General features: G+C 43.0%; 1 protein-coding gene and 1 long non-coding RNA gene across 3 annotated transcripts in view; one reads left to right on the top strand and one right to left on the bottom strand.

The window, feature by feature from the left end:
- Positions 1-15,515, top strand: part of WDR17 (WD repeat domain 17) — a 198,574-nt gene that overhangs the window by 15,690 nt on the left and 167,369 nt on the right. The window lies entirely within an intron of this gene.
- The window catches only part of LOC130357917 (uncharacterized), an 83,157-nt gene that overhangs the window by 63,930 nt on the left and 3,712 nt on the right, over positions 1-15,515 (bottom strand). For both annotated transcript variants that reach the window (XR_008889326.1, XR_008889324.1), the window contains exon 2: positions 14,036-14,173. This is a non-coding gene — a long non-coding RNA (uncharacterized LOC130357917). The remainder of the gene's footprint in view (positions 1-14,035; positions 14,174-15,515) is intronic.

Raw genomic sequence — 15,515 nt, 5'->3', positions numbered from 1 at the left:
AATATGTATATACTCATAAGAAATGGGATTACAAATTATGGGGGCTTTTTTCTTATTACCTCTTGTGAAAATAAAAACTTTGGGATAACACCCGCATTTTAATGAACAAAATACAAATTTTTCATTTTCACATCCAATTTTAACAAAAATTCTTCAAACACCTGTGAGGTGTAGTTTCCAAAATGGGGTAACATGTGGGTGGTTTTTTTTGTGTTTATGTCAGAACCGCTGTAACGATCAGCCACCCCTGTGCCAATCACCCCAAATTTACATGATGCTCTCACTCCTGAGCTTTGTTGTGCGCCCGCAGAGCACTTTACGTCCACATATGGGGTATTTCCGTACTCAGGAGAAATTGTGTTACAAATATCGTGGGGTCTTTTTTTCCTTTTACCTATTGTGAAAAAGAAAAGTACCGGGCAACACCAGCATGTAAAAATGTTTTACACTAACAGGCTGGTGTAGACCCCAACTTTACCTTTTCATAAGGGGTAAAAGGAGAAAAAGCCCCCCAAAATTTGTTAGGCAATTTCTCCCAAGTACGGAAATACCCCATATGTGGCCCTAAACTGTTGCCTTGAAATACGACAGGGCTCCAAAGTGAGAGAGCCATGCGCATTTGAGGCCTAAATTAGGGATTTGCATAGGGGTGGACATAGGGGTATTCTACGCCAGTGATTCCCAAACAGGGTTCCTCCAGCTGTTGTCTTGCAGAATTGAAAGGAATTCTGCAAGACAAAGCAATTCTAACCTATTTAAAAAATAGGTGATAAATGTATGGGGTCCCAACAACCACTAAAATAGTATTTCTAAATCCTCCATTCTTCCTTACCTAATAACCTATTCATAGGGAGGAGGAGGTTGAGCATGCATACTGCTACTCCAAAGAAAGTATATAAGACTCATGGACACAGTGAAAGCCAGGGCTGGAACTCCAAGGAGCAATTCATTTATTAGCTATCCTGTGGATAGGTAATAAATGTCCTTTCTGAGAAAACTCTTAGTACCAACATCATAATATATTATGTATTTTTAATGAATGTATTTTTAATGAATGGATCTGGTACCTCCAGCAGAAGAGGTAAATTCCCTGAAGTTTGGATGATGCTTCTGCATTAATGTGGTGATGCCCGGTCCAGTCAGGGGGCTTGGACTTCTAGCCAGTCTCATCTGACCTAAGTGTCCACCCTTCTCAGGTAGATATAAATACCCAGCTAGAATGTTCAGTCCTACCTTGTGTTTGATTTGATTTGGGCTAGCTTTTTGTATTTCTCCTTGTCTGTTCTATCCTGCATATTTTGACACTTGGCTATGTGATCTGACTATTCTTCTGTCTTCTGTATCGGTACTACAAGAATCCTTGGTTTGGATTTGACCTGTCTGATTATACTATAACTGTTTGTCTGTTTATCCCCTGTGTTATGTATCTTGTTCTATGCTTGTTAACTCATTCTGTCCTGACCTGCTTCCATGACTGTACAGTGTTGTCTATTGTTTTGGCCTTCTCTATGCCTCTGTACTGAATCAGAACAGAGACCACCATCCAGTTAAGGACCTGTCACTTGGGGCGAGTACTCAAGTAGGCAATAAGAGTGGCTATGGGTGAGCTCAAGGCAGCATGTATCCTTGCCCAATGTGACAGTGTTAGGCCATGTTCACACTACGGAGCTCTCGCTGGCTGAATTCCGCGAGCAGAGGTTCTGCCTGGCGGCCGCCGCCGATAATGCTTCGGTGCTAGGGCCGGGGGGCACTGAGCCATCACCATTGACGGCTATGCAGTGCTCGCGGAATCCGCGCAAAGAATGAACATGTTCTTTCTTTGCGCGGAACAATTTCAGCGGCAGAATTGTCCGCCGTGGAAATTCTGCAGTGTGAACGGGTCTCGCGGAGACCCATTCACACTAGTATTAAGTTCACACCGCGGAATTCCGCTCGTGGAATTCCGCGAGAATTCCGTAGTGTGAACATGGCCTTACCATCTGACTAAAAAAAAATGTCATACAATTTCTAAGCTCTTTGCTACTGAAGAGAATTTGATTTTAGTAATAACCATGATACATATTCTTCAGAAGAACACATACAGAGCATTTTATTCAATATTTGGAAATTATTATAATTTTTTTTTTAACTAAATGAACAGGACTGAACTGGACGGAGTTAAATAATTACACAAATATAATTTGACCTCTGCCAAGAAGCTAAACAACCCCGCACACAGCATTGAGTAGTTCTCACTAAGCGGTATGGCTATTAGCATCTGTGAGAAGCCAAGTGCTTAGACATGAGTTAATAAACACTTCGTAAACCATGCAAGATGTACAGACATCCAAAAGAACAGCCCTTCAAATGTCAATGACTGAGATGTACTTTGTGTGTATATTATTACTATCAACGTATAGTGGCACACATACATACTTACAAAAGTATCAATGGAATAAACACATGTAATGTGCAGACTTTAAAACTGTAAATGTAACAATGTTTTCAGAATAAATGGGGATGTTATGGTCACGGCAGGTGGTGGATCCTCTGGGCCTGTGTGGATGATGACGTGAGCCGTGCCAGGGAGCAGAGTCTAAGGTGCCGCTGGTTTTCACCAGAGCCCACTGCAAAGCGGGATGGTCTTGCTGCGGCAGGCGGCACGCAGGTCGCTACCACTGGCACGACTCATCCACACAGGTAGCTGGGAGGTGGCATGGCACAGAAGGAGACTGGCAGGACGTGGCAAGATGGCAGTAGGTTAGGGCAGGAACACATGTGCAAGGTAGGAAGGTAGCAATGAACAGGTACACAGTAACAGAGACACAGAACTTTCACTATGGCAATAGACAACCAAAGATCCGGCAGGGAACCAAGGGAGGAGCTGATTTTTAAGGATCAGGGTGCAGGTGTAGACACTTGACTAAATGAGCACTGGCCCTTTAAAAAAATAGTGTTCTCAGCTCACCACCCCTAGGACAGCATTCAGATTGATGTGTAGATATTCAGCAGGTCTGTGGATATCGGGAGCATGGAGGCAGCGAGCCGTATTCCGTATGTGCACTTAGAAGCGAAGGGAGGAAGGATCCAGCTCACCGATGGGATATAATTAAAACATAACTTTTACTGTTCCGGACTACAACATGTGAACCAAAAAGTGGAAAGGGCGTGACAGTGCGTTAAAAGCAACTCGCCGACGCATTTCGGACTCTACATGAGTCCTTAGTCATGGCATAAAGAAAACTTAGAATGAGAAATATATATATATACACATACCTCTTAGACTGTGTTTGATCATTGGTGCCGGCATGTGTGAAACGGCGTGTGACGCTGTTTCCGGGATCATCACATGACCGGGCTCAGTGAAATATCCGGATTGGACTAATTACCGGTCAGGTGCCCGAAAGCGTACTCTGCCGTATCTCATAGCAACATGACGTGTGAATTGGGTTGTTATATGAACGAGGGTGCATGGAGAAACAACTTATGAATATACATAGTTTGTGGTGCATACATCACCTAATATAACACATTATTGCTCCACCACCACTCGTTCAACCCAGTTCACACGTTTTGAACGGTATTTACATACTAGAGGAGGAGATTAATATTTATCATCATTGCACCATTGAATAAGCTCAAATAGTAGAGCATATACCTAGAACTTCCAAAAAACCTGCATTACGATATACAGATTAATATATATACATTAAATCATTGCGATGGTTAAGACCTCTAGGTATGTGAGAATCCAATTGCAGAATCCAATAGGCTTCTCTTGAGAAGACCAATTTGGACCAATGTCCCCCACGTCGGAGTCTCTTCACTTTCTCTATCCCTACAATTGAGATACATGATGCATCTCCACTGTGTTTGTTCCGTATATGCTTGGACAAACCCGACGTGGATTTACCTCCCACATCCACTGCTGGATATTGTGAGTATCGCATGTGTTCCGCAACTCTGAGTTTGAGCTTGCGTGTTGTACAACCCACGTATTGTACCTGGCATTCATTACAAGTGGCCAGGTAAATGACGTGGTCGGTGTTACAATTAATGAGAGATTTGATGGCAAAAGATTTCCTAGTAGTTCATGAGGAAAACTGTCTGGCGCAATTTACATATTTGCAACATGTGCATCTAGTACCATTGCATTTGAAAAACCCCGTTGTGGTCAACCAGTTATTGTTCGCACTGCTGATGGTCGGAGAGTGATATGCGCTAGGTGACAACCTATCTCTCAGCGTTTGTGCTCTTCTTGCAACTACTCTTACACCTGTACTCAAGATGTCGGACACTTGTGTATCTTGATGAAGCACTGGTAAATGTTTGTAAATAATCTGTTTTATTTCATCAAAGTCCATCGAAAATGGGGTAGAGAAGGTAAGTGTGGCATCTTTTTGTTTTTCTTGACTGTCTTTAATTTTATTTAAGTTCTTATTATTTTGTTTCTTTTGACTATATTTAGTGTTTTTCAGGTATTCTTCTCTCTTCTTACCTTCTGCTATCTTTTTAGCACGGTTCAATACATTCGGACTGTATCCCCTCTTTTTGAGACGTAGATCGATATCTACTACAGAGTTATTGTATAGTTCTTCAGATGAGGATGCTCTCCTAGCCCTTATGTATTCACCAATGGGCAGATTGATAATAGTATGCTTGGGATGACAACTGGTTGCATGCAACACTGTGTTGCCTGATGTCGGCTTCTATAGGGATGAAATGACAGTGTTGGAATTCCCCACAAGTGTTACATTTAGGAAGTTTACTGCATCTTTCTCTACATTGCAGGTTAATTTCAGGTTGAAATCATTATGGTTAAGATATTGAAAAAACTCGCTTGCCTGTTCTGGTGTCCCCCTCCATACTAGGAGGAGGTCGTCTACATATCGGCCGTACCACCCCACCAATGGACAGTAGGGGTTGATGGCCAAATATAGACAGACCTCCTCCCAATAGGACATATATAAGTTTGCTAATGACGGGGAGAATTTTGCTCCCATCTGGCATCCTTCCAACTGTAAAAAATATTTGTTGTCAAAAGAAAAAAAGTTGTTTGTAAGAACAAACAGCAGCACGTCCAATGTAAATTGTTTACATGTAGATGAATAATTGCTATATTTTGACAGATGGTATTTAGTGGCTTCTATAGCCCGGCAGTGAGGAATAGTAGTGTACAAAGCGATTACATCGCATGACAGCCATTTGTTTTCAGTATGCCACTCCAGATGTTGCATAGCTCGCAGAAGGGATTTTGTATCCTGTATATTTCCCAACGTCCGTGATACCAAAGGTTACAGGATATGATCCAACCACGCCCCTATTCTTTATAATGGGGAATCTATGCCTGTTACGATTGGGCAAAGGAGAGGGGGGAATACATCCTTGTGGATTTTAGGAAACCCATGAAATACAGCACATTTGGGGGCCGTAGGTATTAAATATTCCAATTGTTTTTCATTTATAATTTTTAGGTGTACTCCCTCCTGGAGTATTTTTTCCAATTTGGTGATCACGGATGAAATTGGGTTGGATGGAAGGGACCTATAGGTGGTGGTGTCAGACAGCTGCTGCAGGATGCATTTTTCATACAGCAAGCTGTCTAACGCCACCACCGCACCCCCCTTGTCAGCCTGTCTAATCACAATATTTTTGTGAAATTTACCTGCAATATAGAGAAAGATACAGTAAACTTCCTAGATGTAACACTTGTGGGGAATTCCAACACCAACACTGTCATTTCATCCCTATATATAGGAAGCCGACATCAGGCAACACAGTGTTGCATGCAACCAGTTGTCATCCCAAGCATACTATTATCAATCTGCCCATTGGTGAATACATAAGGGCTAGGAGAGCATTCTCATCTGAAGAACTATACAATAACTCTGTAGTAGATATCGATCTACGTCTCAAAAAGAGGGGATACAGTCCGAATGTATTGAACCGTGCTAAAAAGATAGCAGAAGGTAAGAAGAGAGAAGAATACCTGAACAACAATAAATATTGTCAAAAGAAACAAAATAATAAGAACTTAAATAAAATTAAAGACAGTCAAGAAAAACAAAAAGATGCCACACTTACCTTCTCTACCCCATTTTCGATGGACTCTGATGAAATAAAACAGATTATTTACAAACATTTACCAGTACTTCATCAAGATACATAAGTGTCTGACATCTTGAGTACAGGTGTAAGAGTAGTTGCAAGAAGAGCACAAACGCTGAGAGATAGGTTGTCACCTAGTGAATATCACTCTCCGACCATCAGCAGTGCGAACAATAACTGGTTGATCACAACGGGGTTTTTCAAATGCAATGGTACTAGATGCACATGTTGCACATATGTAAATTGCACCAGACAGTTTTCCTCATGAACTACTAGGAAATCTTTTGCCATCAAATCTCTCATTAATTGTAACACCGACCACGTCATTTACCTGGCCACTTGTAATGAATGCCATGTACAATACGTGGGTTGTACAACACGCAAGCTCAAACTCAGAGTTGTGGAACACATGCGATACTCACAATATCCAGCAGTGGATGTGGGAGGTAGATCCACGTCAGGTTTGTCCAAGCATATACGGGACAAACACAGTGGAGATGTATCATGTATCTATATTGTAGGGATAGAGAAAGTGAAGAGACCCCGACGTGGGGGAGAAGCCTATTGGATTCTGCAATTGGATTCTCACATACCTAGAGGTCTTAACCATCGCAATGATTTAACGTATATATATTAAGCTGTTTATCGTAATGCAGGTTTTTTGGAAGTTCTAGGTATATGCTGTACTATTTGAGCTTATTCAATGGTGAAATGATGATAAATATTAATCTCCTCCTCTAGTATGTAAATACCATTCAAAACGTGTGAACCGGGTTGAACGAGTGGTGGTGGAGCAATAATGTGTTATATTAGGTGATGTATGCACCGCAAACTATGTATATTCACAAGTTGTTTCTCCATGCACCCTCCTTCATATAACAACCCAATTCACACGTCATGTTGCTATGAGATACGTCAGAGTACGCTTTCGGGCACCTGACCGGTAATTAGTTCAATCCAGATATTTCACTGAGCCCGGTCATGTGATGATCCCGGAAACAGCGTCACACGCCGTTTCACACATGTCGGCACTAATGATCAAACACAGTCTAAGAGGTATGTGTATATATATATTTCTCATTTTAAGTTTTCTTTATGCCATGACTAAGGACTCATGTAGAGTCCGAAACGCGTCAGCGAGTTGCTTTTAACGCACTGTCACCCCCTTTCCACTTTTTGGTTCACATGTTTTAGTCCAGAACAGTAAAAGTTATGTTTTAATTATATCCCTTCCTCTCTTCGCTTCTAACTGGCCCTTTAAGAGTGAGAGCTCCGGCGTGCGCGCGCCTTAGGAGGTGGGGGCATGCACACCGGGGCTGCGAGGACAGGAAGGTGAGAGACGGACTGGGATTCGCATGCGGGCACATCCCGCATTGCGAATCCAAGCCCCGCCGACAGCGGGGACATGACCGAGCGCTTACGGCCAGCGTGTCTGGCCGGAGCGCGGATGTTACAGGGCATACATAATACAAGACTTTTAAGAGGATTAAAATAATTCACATCTTCCAGAATATTTAATTTTAATCATTCTCTCATCTCTTCACAAATAAAATATATTGAATAGTGCATGAATGAATATAATAACCAATAGCATACCGTTATTTAAGGCTGTGTTCACACGTTGCAGCTAATTGCAGTACTGCTACAAATTACTGCATGTGTTTTTTGTGTGAAGGACCCAAATCACTGTAAAAAAGGAAAGATTACCATGATTTGGGAAATCATGCAAATCGATGTAGTAATATGTGCTAAGCTTTTGGCCATTCACTGCACAAACACATGTACTACTTAGCTGCAGTTGTGCTTATTAGCCGCAACCTGTAAACAAAGCCTTAAGGGGTAATCCTTATTGAACAAATTTATCATCATATATATAAGACTAGCTGAGTACCCGGCTAGCCTTAAGGGGTAATCCTTATTGAACTAATTTATCATCATATATATAAGACTAGCTGAGTACCCGGCGCTGCCCAGTTTTTCCTACCTCTTGTGGGAGAGGAAAAGCAACAAAGGAGGAAGTTTTTGTCCTCATATGCCATCCTTAAATCCTGACCCCATATTCCCTCCTCATATCCCGACCTCAAATCCCCTCCTCATATTCCAACCTCATATCCTGTCCCCATATCTTATCCCCATATCTCGGCCTTATATCCATCCCATCTTCATATCCTGTCCCTATATCCCGTCGTCATATCGCAACCTCATATCCTGTCCCCATATCATGTCTACAAATCCCATCCCCATATCTGACCTTATATCCCTTCCCCATATCCTGTCCCCATATCCCGACCTGATATGCCCTCCTCATATCCCGTCGCCATATTCTGATCTCATAGCCCATCCTCATAGCCCGTCCTCATATCCCGTCCCCCTATTCTGACCTAATAGCCCGTCCTCATAGCCTGTCCCCATATCCCGTCCTCATAGCCCGTCCTCATAGCCCGTCCCCATATCTAATCCTCATATCCTGTTCTCATAGCCCATTCCCATATCCTGTCCTCATTTCCCATCCCCATATCTAAACCTCATTTCTAATCCTCATATCCTGTCCTCAGGTAGGGATGCGTTGTGGTAAAGATATTGTAAGCTGAAAATAAAAGAAGTGTAGCTTAACCCCTTGGGGACCAAGCCCATTTTGACCCTAAAGACCAGAGCATTTTTTGCAATTCTGACCACTGTCACTTTAAGCATTAATAACTCTGGGATGCTTGTCCTTATGAATTTGATTCAGAGATTGTTTTTTCGTGACATATTCTATTTTATGTAAGTGGTAAATTTTCGTTGATACTTGCATCATTTCTTGGTAAAAAAAATTCCCAAATTTCATGAAAAATTTGTAAATTATGCTTTTTTATAATTTTGAAGCTCTCTGCTTGTAAGGAAAAAAGACATACCAAATAAATTATATATTGATTCACATTTACAATATGTCTACTTTATGTTGGCATCATAAAGTTGACACATTTTTACTTTTTGAAGACATCAGAGGGTTTCAAAGTTCAGCATCAATTTTCCAATTTTTCAAGTTAATTTCAAATTCAGAATTTTTCACGGACCAGTTCAGTTTTGAAGTGAATTTGAGGGTCTTTATGTTAGAAATACCCCATAATGGACCCTGTTATGAAAATTTCACCCCTCAACATTTCCAAAAATTACATTCAGAAAGTTTGTTAACCCTTCACAGGAAAAGCAGCAAAGTGGAGGCGAAAATTCGAAATCTTCATTTTTTACACTAACATGTTCTTGTAGACCCATATTTTTTTTTACAAGGGGTAAAAGGAGAAAAAGTCCCTAAAATATGTAACCCAATTTCTATTGAGTAAGGAAATACCTCATATGTGGATGTAAAGTGCTTTGTGGGTGCACTAGAAGGCTCAGAAGAGAAGGAGCGACAATGGGATTTTGGAGAGCGAATTTTTCTGAAATGGTTTTTGGGGGGCATGTCGCATTTAGGAAGCAGTGGTGTAGCGGTGCCAGAACAGCAAAAAATACCCACATGGTATACTACTTGGGAAACTACACCCTTCAAGAAACGTAACAAGTGGTACAGTGAGCCTTAACACCCCACAGGTGTTTGACGAATTTTCAATAAAGTTGGACGTGAAAATGAAAAAAAAAATTTTCACTAAAATGCTGATGTTACCCCAAATTTTTCATTTTCACAAGGGGTAATAGGTGAAAATGTCCCCCAAAATTTGAAAAACCATTTCTTTCGAGTAAGGAAATATATCATATGTGGATGTAAAATGCTCTGTGGGTGCACTAGAGGGCTCAGAAGGGAAGGATTGACATTGGGCTTTTGGAAAGCAAATTTTGTTGAAATGGTTTTTGTGGGGCATGTCTCATTTAGGAAGCCCCTATGGTGCCAGAACAGTGGAAAACATCTCACATGGCATACTCTTTGGGGAATTACACCCCTCAAGGAACGTAACAAGGGGTACAGTGTGCCTTAACACCCCACAGGTGTTTGATGACTTTGCGTTGAAGTTGTACGTGAAAATGAAAAATGTAATTTTTTTACTAAAATGCTGATGTTACCATAAATTTTTCATTTTCACAAGGAGTAATAGGTGAAAATGTCCCCCAAAATTTGAAACCCTATTTATCTTGAGTAAGGAAATACCTCATATGTGGATGTAAAGTGATCTGGGGGTGCATTAGAGGGCTCAGAAGGGAAGGAGCGACATTAGGCTTTTGGAAAGCAAATTTTAGTGAAATGGTTTTTGGGGGGCATGTCACATTTAGGAAGGCCCCAAGGTGCCAGAACTGCAAAAAAAGAAAAAAAAAAAACACATGGCACACTATTTGGGAAACTACATCCCTCAAGGAACGTAACAAGGGGTGCATTTACACCCCACTGGCATTTGACAGATCTTTGTAACAGATCTTTGTACATTCTTCATTTTCACAGACTACTGTTCCAAAAATCCGTCAGTCACCTGTGGGGTGATAAGGCTCACTATATCTCTTGTTACATTCCGTCAGGGATGTAGTTTCCAAAATGGGGTCACATGTGGGTATTTATTTATTTTGCGTTTATGTCAGAACCGCTGTAACCAACAGCCACCCCTGTGCAAATCACCAGTTCAGGCCTCAAATGTACATAGTGCGCTCTCACTCCTGAGCCTTGTTGTGCACCCGCAGAGCCTTTTACTTTCACATATGGGGTATTTCCATACTTGGGAGAAATTGTGTTACAAATTTTGGGGGTCTTTTTCTCCTTTTACCTTATATGAAAATGAAAAGAATGGGGCAACACCAGCATGTTAGAGTAAAAAAAATTTTTTTTTTACACTAACATGCTGGTGTAGACCCCAACTTTACCTTTTCATAAGGGGTAAAAGGAGAAAAAGCCCCCCAAAATTTGTAGCGCAATTTCTCCCGAGTACGGAAATACCCCATATGTGGCCCTAAACTGTTGCCTTGAAATACGAAAGGGCTCTGAAGTGAGAGAGTGCCATGCGCATTTGAGGGCCTGAATTAGGGATTTTCATAGGGGTGTACCCGGATGCAAGCGTTACACTTGCCTCCTCCACCAAAAATACTGTATGTCAGTTTTCCCCAAACAGGGTGCCTCCAGCTGTTGCAAAACTCCCAACATGCCTGGACAGTCAATGGCTGTCCGGCAATACTGGGAGTTGTTATTTTGCAACCGCTGGAGGCTCCGTTTTGGAAAAACTGACGTACAAGACGTTTTTTATTTTTATTGGGGAAGGGCACAGTGTAAGGGTGTAGTGTATATGTAGTGTTTTACACTTTATTTAGGGTTAGTGCAGTGTAGTGTTTTTAGGGTACATTCACACGGGCGGAGATTTACAGTGAGTTTCCCGTTGCAGCGAAAAATTTGCCGCATCTCAAACTTGAAGCAGGAAACTTGCTGTAAACCACCGCCCATGTGAATGTACCCTGTACATTCACATGGGGGAGGGGGTGGTGGGGGGGGGGGGGCAAAACTACAACTCCCAGCATGCACTGACAGACCATGCATGCTTGGAGTTGTAGTTATGCAACAGCTGGAGGCACACTGGTTGGGGTTGAGAAACACTGAGTTAGGTAATAGACAATGTTTCCCAACCAGTGTGCCTCCATTTGTTGCAATACTATAACTCCCAGCAAGCCCAGACAGCTGAAGGGCATGTTGGGAGTTGTAGTTATGCAACAACTGGAGGAGAACAGTTTGGAGACCACTGTGTAGTGGTCTTCAAACTGTAGCCTTCCAGATGTTGCAAGACTTCAACTCCAAGCATGCCCAGACTTCCCAGGCATGCTGGGAGTTGTAGTTCGGAAACATCTGAAGGGCCAGATGTTGCTGAACTACAACTCCCAGCATGCCTACAGTCTCAGCATGCTTTGAATTGAAATCTGGAGCACTACAGTTTGGACACCACTGTATAGTGGTCTCCAAACTGTGCCCATCCAGATGTTGGAAAACTACAACTCCCAGCATGCCGAGACTGTCCAAGCCTGCTGGGAGTTGTAGTTCTGCAACATCTGAAGAGCCAGATGTTACAGAACTATAACTACAGTTGTAGTTTTACAAAATCGGGAAGGACAGTGGTCTCCAAACTGTTGCCCTCCAGATGTTGCAAAACTACAACTCCCAGCCTTTGGCTGTCTGGGAATGCTGGGAGTTGTAGTTTTGAAACTCCTAGATACAGCAGTGAAGATCACTTTACGGCGATCTTCACAGCTGTATCTGGGAAACCGCCGCCGCCACCTCCACTTGCCTGCACCTCCTGTCAGCCACCGGTCCCTGGTCCTCGGTCGCCGCGTGAGCCCAGGTAACCGACGCCGCCATCCCATAGATTTGCATTGGACAAACAACAAAAACCCCAACCCTCGCAAATGGGGGTAGGTTAGGGTTCCATTAACTACCCTATATTTTTAGTGGACACATAAGTAACATGTGACCGTGTATTATCGAAATATCTCCAGCTGTTTGGAAGTTATGCAGTGACATACACTGTATATATAGATTGCTGGGCACTCCATTTTTGAGACTCCCTTAATTTCTAGTATAGGAATATTTCAAACTCCTTTATTCCTCATCATTGCGTGTGGAGAGCTGGAAACAATAAAAGTGATAGAGAAATATTACAGGAATTTGCAAACATATATAAATAAATAAATAAATAAACAAATACTGCTAGAATACCAACATACGATGTCAGAGTTCTTTTGACCTAAACATCTTTGGGCAATGTTTTTACAGACAATCATTTAGTGCTGTAACTATGCAATGTCTAACTCCTCATAGGTATAAAAATGTAAATTATCAGTACACTGACTCCTATTGCCCGTACTGCAGCAGACATACTTTGGGCACTCTATGTACCATTACTCTTATTTAGCTAAAGCCCAAACTCCTATCGGTGGCTGTATATACTTAAATACCGTATTTTTCGCCCTATAGGATGCTTCGGCACATAAGACGCACCCAATTTTAAATGTAAAGTATAGGTCACAGTGATCTTCAACCAGCGGACCTCCAGATGTTGCAAAACTACAACTCCCAGCATTCAGTTTTGCAACATCTGGAGGTCCGCAGGTTGAAGACCACTGGTATAGGAGGTAATATTCACGTGTCCCCGCCGCTCCGGACCCGTCAATGCTCGTCACCGCTACCCTGGATGTCACCCTCCATTGTTGTCGCCGCGTCCCCAGGGTGTCCCTGTCACTCCGGAACATCTCTGCTGCCCGGTGTCCTCACTCTCCGTCACCGCCATCACGTCGCTAGGCACACCGCTCCTATTGGATGAGGGGGCGGCGTGCGCGACAACGTGATGACGACGAAGGAGAGCGCCGGCCATGCAGGGAGCAGACACCAAGGAGGCAGGTAAGGTCCCTCCTGATGTAGCCGGGTTAGTGTCACTTTAGCTTCAGACACGACAATCAAAGCTTATCGGTGATGTTCTGTATTAGCCGCGGGTCCCGGCCGTTGATGGCCGCAGGGACCGCCACGATAGGTGTGTATTCACTGCATAAGACGCACTAACTTCCCCCCCTCCCCCCCAGTTTTGGGGAAGAAAAAGTGCATCTTATATGGCGAAAAATACGGTATTTCACTTCAAGGAAGAAAGCATATTGAAATAAGCAAAAGCTAGGCAACCACTCCACTTGGTCCTGTCCTCAAACGAGGTCATATCTGATCCTATTAGCATCAGCTATGTACTTTTGTACTGTATGTTGTTAGCCAATGCCCAATGGGCCATTCAGTGGATTTATGTTAGCAACATATTTTCAAAACACTGTTAGATTAACAATAACATTTAGAAAGAATACATTTCCTGATCAAATATTTATTCTAAAACTTTTCAAGCAATTAAACTAGTAGGCAAGCTTCAGACAATAGAAAAACTGTAAGATTACAAGCCTTTATATTATTATAATGTAACAGTTGCAATTATGAGAATATACTGTAGTTGTAATGATGATGTATAGTACTCACCCATTACAGAATTTCTCAATACAGCTGGAGTGTCAAGGGATGCAGAAATATTTCCTATATGGTTTTCCTTTGCCGCAATATTCTGCACATGTCCTCTATTTATTCCAAATTACAAGCTTTCTTTGAGAAGTCTGTCTCCTATTGTAGGAAGAGATGTGTATGGCTTAGCTTAATAGAGCTTATAGCAGGAGTTTCCCAGGAAGTGCTTGTCAGCATGAAGCCTTTGGACTAGAAACATTCGGAGGGAGGAGGTCTTCAGAATGTTTTTAGATCTGATAGTGGTTCACACTAGTTCTATATAAATGGTTGAAATGTCAGATGTCAAAGGAGAAGCTTCCAGTGGGTGAAACTTACAGAAATGACATTGATTCCAACCTTGTACATATTCTTCACTGACTTTAAAGGGGTAGTCCAGTGGTGAAAAACTTATCCCCTATCCTAAGGATAGGGGATAAGTTTGAGATCGCGGGGGGTCCGACCGCTGGGGCCCCCTGCGATCTCTCTGTACGGGGCCCCGGCTCTCCGCCGAGATAGCGGGTGTCGACCCCCGCACGAGGCGGCGGCCGACACGCCCCCTCAATACATCTCTATGGCAGAGCCGGAGATTGCCGAAGGCAGCGCTTCGGCTGTGCCATAGAGTTGTATTGAGGGGGCGTGTCGGCCGCCGCCTCGTGCGGAGGTCGACACGCCCCCTTCCAGCGGGCTGTCGGGGCTCCGTACAGGAGATCGCAGGGGGCCCCAGCGGTCGGACCCCCCGCGATCTGCAACTTATCCCCTATCCTTAGGATAGGGGATAAGTTGCTCACCACTGAATCACCACTGGACTACTCCTTTAAGATTTGTCCCAGGCGTAGATTTCATTTGTATTGAAAAGATCATATAACTTTTTTTTATCATTTTATCTTATCACCTTAACCCCTTAACGACGGAAGACGTAAATGGACGTCCTGGTGAGGTGGTACTTAACGCACCAGGACGTACATTTACGTCAGAAGCATAACCGCGAGCATCGGAGCGATGGCCAGATCATGTGCGGCAGGTCCCAGCTGCTGATCGCAGCCAGGGACCCGCCCGTAATGGGCGGACATCCGCGATCCTGCGGATGTCCGCCATTAACCCCTCAGATGCCATGATCAATACAGATCAGGGCATCTGCAGCATCGCGGTCACTAAAATGGATGATTGGATCGCCCACAGCGCTGCTGCGGCGATCCGATCATCCAGCACGGCAGACGGAAGTCCCCTCACCTGCCTCCGCTGCCTTCCGGGAGTCGTCTGCTCTGATCTGCCTTCCCGCAGACCAGAGCAGAAGATGACCGATAACGCTGATCAGTGCTGTGTCCTATACATAGCACTGAACAGTATTAGCAATCGAGTAATTGCTATAAATAGTTCCCTATGGGGACTATTAAAGTGTAAAAATAAAAGTAAAAAAAGTAAAAAAAATAAAATAAAGTTAAAAAAATTTGAAAAACCCCCT

The sequence above is a fragment of the Hyla sarda genome, chromosome 1, assembly GCF_029499605.1.
Source record: "Hyla sarda isolate aHylSar1 chromosome 1, aHylSar1.hap1, whole genome shotgun sequence".
Lineage (NCBI taxonomy): Eukaryota > Metazoa > Chordata > Amphibia > Anura > Hylidae > Hyla > Hyla sarda.
This window is presented reverse-complemented; position numbering and strand designations above follow the sequence as displayed.